Raw genomic sequence first — 7,682 nt, forward strand, 5'->3', positions numbered from 1 at the left:
CAGGGTCCCACAACTATTAAGTATCCGTGGTTGGATTTGAACTCAAGTCTTCCTGACTCCAGGCCTGGTATTCTAAACACTGGGCCACCTAGCTGCTCATGTGTTCTAGCATGAGGAGACCTCAAATCCTTACTAGAATGTAAGGACTGTGAGAGCAGAGAACATGTTTTGTCCCTCCCAGCATGGACCACAGTATCCTGTTTGTACGTGGTAGGCACTAAAATGTGTGTTGAATTGAACTAAATTGAGTTGTATTGAAGGATATCAGTTTAGTGAACTTAACAAGCCTTGAATCTGGTTTATCAACCTACCTTCTTAGATAACTCACTTGTTTAAGCTTTAGAGACATAGAGATTGGAATAGAGACTGAAGCCTAAATGCATAGGTACATATGTATATTGACCAGCATGTACCTAATCATTTGACAAAAGCACACAAGCACTTTTTTGAGCCTGAATGACTTGCATATAGGGTCTGGCCACACTTCCCATATCCTTTGCATAAGAAAAAGATGGAAACTCTGCTGTGTTTCCTAGGATGGGGGACAGTGAAAGATTTCCTGATGAATCAGGTGCTGTTGTTTATTTACATAAACCCTGTCCTCTGCCCACCCCACATACCGAATGTAAACTGACTGCTTTAGAAAAAAAGGGGAAAGAATCCCTCAAACATTTATTAAAGGGGTGGAAAAATGAAAACCTTTGCATTGAGGTCAGATGGTTTTTAGTTGGATCAGTCGGTCAGGTACATCGCCAACTTTCATGGCCTCTTGGAAGCAGAGGAGTATTTTGAAAATAATGAAGCTCTTAGTCTTGTAAGTAAAAAAGCCATTTATCTCAGGAATTTTAAAAAAATGTGCTGGCAATGGAAAATTTCCAATGAGATGCATTTCTTTTTCTCGCCTGTCTTGAATGCCCGCTGGATTAGTTTCCCTGGGAAGATGCTCACACTTGCAAATCTGTGCTTTTCAAGGTGGGGAACTGCAAAAAAATGTCTATGAGATATATTTCTGGGAGGGCCAAAATACTGGAAACAAACAGCCATGTGTGGGGTACTGATGTTAGCTTCAGAGAGAAGATATTTACTTATTTGAACTAAGAACAAACAACCTACCCTAACCACTACCAGGGGTTCTGAGCTTCACTAATATGCCATGGAAACCACAAGGTCTCCTTGGTGCCATGCAGGACTTGGTTCTGTTCTTAGCTTATGCTATTTTTATATAGTGACTCTGAGAACTTCTTCCTGTATTACTTTACTTTTTAAAACAAAACAAAATGAAAAAACAAAACTCTCAAGTGGCAGGTGAGCCAAAGGGAATGGAAATAAATTCATGGTGAAGGTAAGTAGACTAACATATCAACAATGACTTGCCCTCAAGAAATGGTATAAAAAAAGCTTCACAAATATTTATGACCAGAAAAAGAGGTGGGGCCAGATATGAGAGCAAGAGATAACAGATGGATAGTCCAGATATTGCATTGGGACCCATGACATTTTCCAAGCCCCAGAGGAAGACTTCCAGCACATTGGGTAAATCCTCTATGAAGGATTTGTAGAAGGGCATGGACAAAAATTACACATGAAGACGTTGATTTCAACATGCATTTGGTGGAAAGATTACCCCAATGAGGTAACAATAATAGTAATAATAATAATAGCTGACATTACTGCTTTAAGGTTCACAAAGCACTTTACATATATTTTCTGATTTGACCCTCAGAAAAACTCATCAATCCATAGCAGTATGAAAGTAGGGATAGGACTGGGTCTGTATTTCATCAGTATAGTGAACTCCCAGATCAGGAACCTCCATCTTCCAAAAAGATCAGTACTTTCTCTGCAATTTTTAGTCTTAGAATTGCTTAAAGCACTTTGAGGTTAAGTGGCTCGCGCAGGGTAAGTGTTAAAGGTAGGACTTGAACCCAGATCCTTCAGGGTTCCATGCTAGTTCTCTAATTCACTACATCTTTTTAATATGGAAGTATCATAATTATTTTACTTAGGCAAAATTTTTGAGTTAGAACTGGTTGGTAAGAGGACCATCGTATATGAAAGGCAGCTAAAGATCTGATTAAAGACAGTAGGAATTCTATTTTTTCACGTAAAGATGAGTAGTATCAATTAGAAAGTCATTTGATTGGAGAAGACAGTAGTAAGGTTTTGTATTAGTAAATGAAAAAATTCTCCATTGCAGGCACAAGTAGGCAAGAAAGGCTGAATGAGCTGGCAGGAATTCTTTGAGTGCAGCAAGCATTTGTAAAAGTAAGCTTCCACCTGCTTTTGGATTTATTAACAGGGAGTTAGAGCTTTCTCACTAGAGAGATGAACAAAGGCAAACTGGCCTGAAGCCTTGATGTTCCAGATCCAGGAATTCACCCTAGGAAGGGCTTTTTACTCAAAGTACTATATAAAGATTCAGGGTGAGTGGAAAGAAGTATTCTATTTAAGACTTGGTGGAATAACACAATTAGAATAAGCAGTCATTTGTAACCATTAAAAATAGCCAGGAAACGTATAAAATTGGATCTAAATGTTTTTGTTTCTTAAAAAACCTAGATGAAGGCATTGATGACATTGGGTAGATCTTTGGCAGAGAAATTATGAAAAGACATGGAAAAGAGTGCAGGGAAAGAAGTGTAGATGGGTTGTGAACTGTACCACTGAAAGGGAATTTAAATCTATGATACTTCGATTCAATAATAATTTATTAAGTGCCTAATAATAGCTAGCATCTATGTAACTCTTACTATGTGATAGGCACTGTATAAATACCTCATTTTAATCCTCACAGGAACCCTAGGAGGTAGATGCTATTATTATCCCTCTTTTACAGTTAAGGAAACTGAGGCAAGCAGGGTTAGATGACTTGCCCAGAGTCACACAGCTAGCAAGTGTGTCTTAGGCTGACTCTGAACTCAGGTCCTCCTGACTCCTGGCCCTGCACTCTATCTACTGTGCCACCCATCTGCCAACTGCATACAAGGAGCCATACTAAGAACTGATAATACAAGAACAAAACCAAAACAGCCCTTGTCTTCACAAAGCTTGCATTTCACCGGAGGAGCATAATAGTTATGTAGATAAGTAAATGCAAAATACAGTCAAAGTAATTTCCAGGTAGATGGGGCAGAGCCAGGAATATGCTGGTAAATGTTTAACAACCAGCTCTTCAAAAAAAAGTACTTAAAACACACTTTTAATGTGTTATCAACATTTTACCCATCGCTTTATTGCATTTGGACTATCAACAAAAAAATAAATCAAGCCCTGATTTGTGGTGTTTATCCATTTCCAAGGTGTAAATGCTTTCAGGAGCTGGTAGGAGTGGGCTCCAGCCTGCTGAAGCATTAATAACTCAGTGGAAGGGGGAATCAAACCCCTACGTTCTAGTTTATACTGGATCCTAGGTTTCATTCTCCCACGCTACGAGTGAAACAACGCTCTTATTTCTCTGAGCCTATACTTGAACAAATTCCCTGTGGGAACTGAGTAATTATATTCTTTTGCCTGCTTAAGAGAGATCTCAGGTTATACATTGCCTAGAATTCCTGGGTCCAGATTAATACTATTTGGACAGGAAGTATGTCTGGAATCGAGCAGAGTGGTGAGTTTTAAGCTGCTATGCAGATATATTTTATCTATCTTTTGGCCAACTTCTTGCCTTAATGCTTGCACCAGAGATCATACTTTGGACATCTTAGCACTTTTCCCCCCGGGACTGTGGCCCAGGGCCCCACTGTCCTGGCTGGTGACTGACTCACCTGGCCTACTCTTTCAGATGGGCCCTTCACTTCATTACCTACTCCTACACTTCACTACCTGCTCCTTGGCCATTTTTCCACCAGCCTCCCCAGTGCTCTGACTCCTCCCCTTCCCATTCTGGAACCATGATCAAATCAACTTTACCATTGTTTTGCAAAGGATGTGTCAATCTAGTCTCCTATGGCCACACTCCCCATCTCTGTAACTTTTTGGACCCACATACCCGTCGCTGGCCACCATTACCCTCTGTACATTGTCTCTTTTGTATTCCTTGAGGATGGGAACTCTCTTTACTTTTGTACTTGTATCCTCAGATTATAGCATAAAACTTGGCACATAGTATTAATAAATGCCTCTTCATTTTCCTCTCCTCCTATCCATCCAACCATTGATATGTCTTATTTTATATTATGCTGTCTTGTTATCAAACTGTTTGCTTTTTTAACTGATTCTATGCCAAAAATAAAAATTCCGTATTTAACATTCTAGCATATTTGTTTTCTGTGGGGAACCACTTCACTTATGCAAATGTTATGTGACTTGTGTTCATTAAAACACAGTGCATTCAAAGGGAGATGGGTTAGCCAGTGAGTGGGGGCTCAGAGCTAAGTTTTGATGGGTAGATCCACGAATCTCCAGGTTCCTAGACTATAAGTGGCACTTCCCTATAGAGAGAGATGCAGCAGGGATAGAAAATCTCTGAATCTGTTGTAAGTATAGCATGCTCCACTTATAGCTTACCCAGCACTTCCGTCCTGGTAGCGCATGCACAAACTGCTGGGGTAAATGAGGTAGCACTAATGCCACCTGATGGTTAAATCTGGATCTCTCCTTTGTCCCCATCAAATATGTCCTTGTACTTTGAATAATAATTATTTGCATGCGGGTCATCACTCCCCTGGGGCAGCTAGGTGGCACAGGGAATAGAGTGCCTGGCCTGGAGTCAGGAAGAGCTGCGTTAAAATCTGGCCTCTGACACGTAGTAGCTGTGTGACCCTGGGCAAGTCACTTAACCCCATTTGCCTCAGTTTCCTCATTTGTCAAATGAGTTGGAGAAGGAAATGGGAAACCACTCCAGTGTCTCTGCCAAGAAAACCTTAAATGGGATCACAAAGTTTGGACGCAACTGAAAACAACTGAACAACAGCAACGACAGCGTCAATCCCCTAACCCTCCGACCCTCCTTAGTCTGTGAAATCCAGCACAGAGCATTACAAATGGTAGGTCTGTAAATGGTTGTAGAATTGTAGAATCATAAAACTTTTTGTTACTCATAATAATTCTAGAGCTAGACTTAGTTTTTGGCACTTATGGAGGGTTTGGGAAAGAGAAGTATAAGAATTTTCTTCATGGACAAAGAAGAAAATGAGACGTTGCTCATTCATCTTTAGCTATTATGGTGGCCTTCAAATGATTTAATACTTTGCCATCATGCAACAGAAGAGCAATCTGAATGGAATTGAAATTTAGAATCGAGAGTCTTTGATTATATCTCCTAGAGTGAAGGTTTAGAGATCCATAGGTTTAACTTGATATTTCTGATGATTCTTAACATTCCTGTGCATTAAAAATTTAATATGTGAAATTATACTAATTAGTGTGAGACATCCTTGCCATGATGCTACCATAAGGTCAAAGATTTAAAGCTGGGAAGGACCTCAGGGGCCATCTATTTCAATCTTCTCATTTTACTGATAACACAAATGAGGTCCAGAGAGGTTGTGACTTGCCCAAGGTGAAACAAAAACAACAAACAAAAAAACCAAAAACCTTCCACATAGTAAATATCAGAGGTGGTATTTGAGCTCAGGTCCTCTAACTACAAAGTCATTGTGCTTTCCATTATGCCGTGGTTCATCTTAATGTCTTGTATTGTTAGTTATCTTTTTGTGTGTATTTTTTGTTTTCCAGATAGATTTTAATCTCCTTGAGTGTAGCAACTTAAATGTCTTTGTTTCTCTCACATGATGTGATAAACTAGTGTTAACGTTCTCCTCTGAGATACTCCCCTAACTTGCCCCTCTACTCCTTAGAGGGTGGCTGCTACCTCTTTTCCTAGGGGTAATGCTGCGGAGCTATACTCCTAATACCACAGCCTATGAGCCACCCTCGATGTGCTTCTCATTAACAATCAACCAGCAGAGTCATTTAGTTCTTAGTATTTACTTAGTTGGCAAGAACAGTTGTTACAAAACCTTCCCCTCATCCCAACATACCTGGGGTGCACTCTCCCAAAAGTGCACATAAGGTCCATAGGAAGAGTGGGCTCCAACTTAGAGTACATTGAGTTTCCCCCTGTAGGATAGACATGTAATGAAGGCAGCTGTCAGCTCCTGATAATCCAGGGTCTAGAAGTTTATTCTCCCTTTGCGGAGTCCTTAGCTCCCCTTGGGTTCAGTGTCTCTCCTAGTCAGGTTGCTCAACTTGGCTCCCGGGGTCTCCTTCTCTGACTGACTTTCCTGTCTGCTGCCAGGACTCATCCTCCTAGAGTTGCATGCTCCATCCGGTTACTATCTCTCTGTATCCTCTGTCTGGATTGTACCTCTCTGCTTTCTTCTGGATGCAATGTCTCCTATTGGTCAAGTTGTTCCCTTTTAAAGCTACATGCTCATTGTGGAAGGGTAAAGGAGAGAGAGGGGGGAGAAAAAATCTTTCTTCTTCCCATGCAGGCTATCTTCCACAGGGATTTCCCATCCTACAGTCTCTCCCACTCTTGAACTCCTGAAATTCATCCAGGGCTTAGCTATTTAAAGCTCCCAGAGGTGTGGCTAATTTGTTTGTTCAGCCAAATGAGTTATTCCCCTTCTTGAACCATTTAGAGAGATGTTTGCATCTCATAAAGTGATTGGTTAGTTTAATATCTCTACTATTAGTTTAATACATCATTAACACTTTGTGATTGAATTCTAGGTCTTCTGTGACTACACCATCAGGGGAAGTTGAGGTAATTCCTCTTTTACACTGGAAAGATCACTGGTCAGAAGCACCAAGATCAAGTCCTAGTTCCAGAATTACTTCTTGCAACTCTGGACAAGTCATTTAATCTTTCTGACCTTCATTTTCCTTATCTGTAAAATGGGGATAATATTAATATTTGCACTACTTCTGCCAAAAGATTGTTCATAGGATCATAGATTTTAAACATGAACGGAGCTTAGCGATCATCAGATCCAACCTTCTTAATTTATATGCCTAGAGATGAAGTGACTTGTGATCATACAGGCAGGATTTGAACCTGGGCCTTATGGACTCCAGGTCCCATTCCCTATCTACTATACCACATTGCTTTAAGTGTCAAAAGTGAGAGTGTATGCAAAGTTTTTTGTAACTATAGAGTGCTTTGTAGGTGTAAGCTATTTATTGATTCAGAGACGTTTGTGAAGCTGCTAAGATTACTTCATGGCTGCAGTTGCAAATGAACTAATGTGCCATTTAAATCATTCCCAGTCACCAGTGGAGGAAAGCAGCACTAGGTAATAGGGCCAGTTGTGTTCAACCTACTTTATATAGCCATGCTTAAGTTTATGATAAGCCTCTTAGATACTACTTTTAGTACTGAGGAAATGTCTCTCTGAACATCCTCAAAAATCATTGTGAGAAAGTCATCCGGGCACTTCTGTGTACTGTCAGCTCTGCTCTGAGTGCAGCAATGGAGGGAGACATTCAATGGGTGAACCTTTTTACAGTCAGCCCTGAAGTCCCATCCCAACTCAAAGTGGGGAAAATACAACATTCATCCAAAGATTTTCATTGGCAATGCAAAAATGAAAGCTGTCGCTGAACTGTCCAAAGTAGATCACCAAGTTAGGAGAGCCAGTATGTTTCATGGGAGATCAACATTAATAGCATCCAGGTAGCATCAAGCACCAGACTGAACCAAGAGCCAACAGAGCCCACTTCCTTTGTGGTTATGAGAC

Source organism: Trichosurus vulpecula, chromosome 4 (assembly GCF_011100635.1).
Source record: "Trichosurus vulpecula isolate mTriVul1 chromosome 4, mTriVul1.pri, whole genome shotgun sequence".
NCBI lineage: Eukaryota > Metazoa > Chordata > Mammalia > Diprotodontia > Phalangeridae > Trichosurus > Trichosurus vulpecula.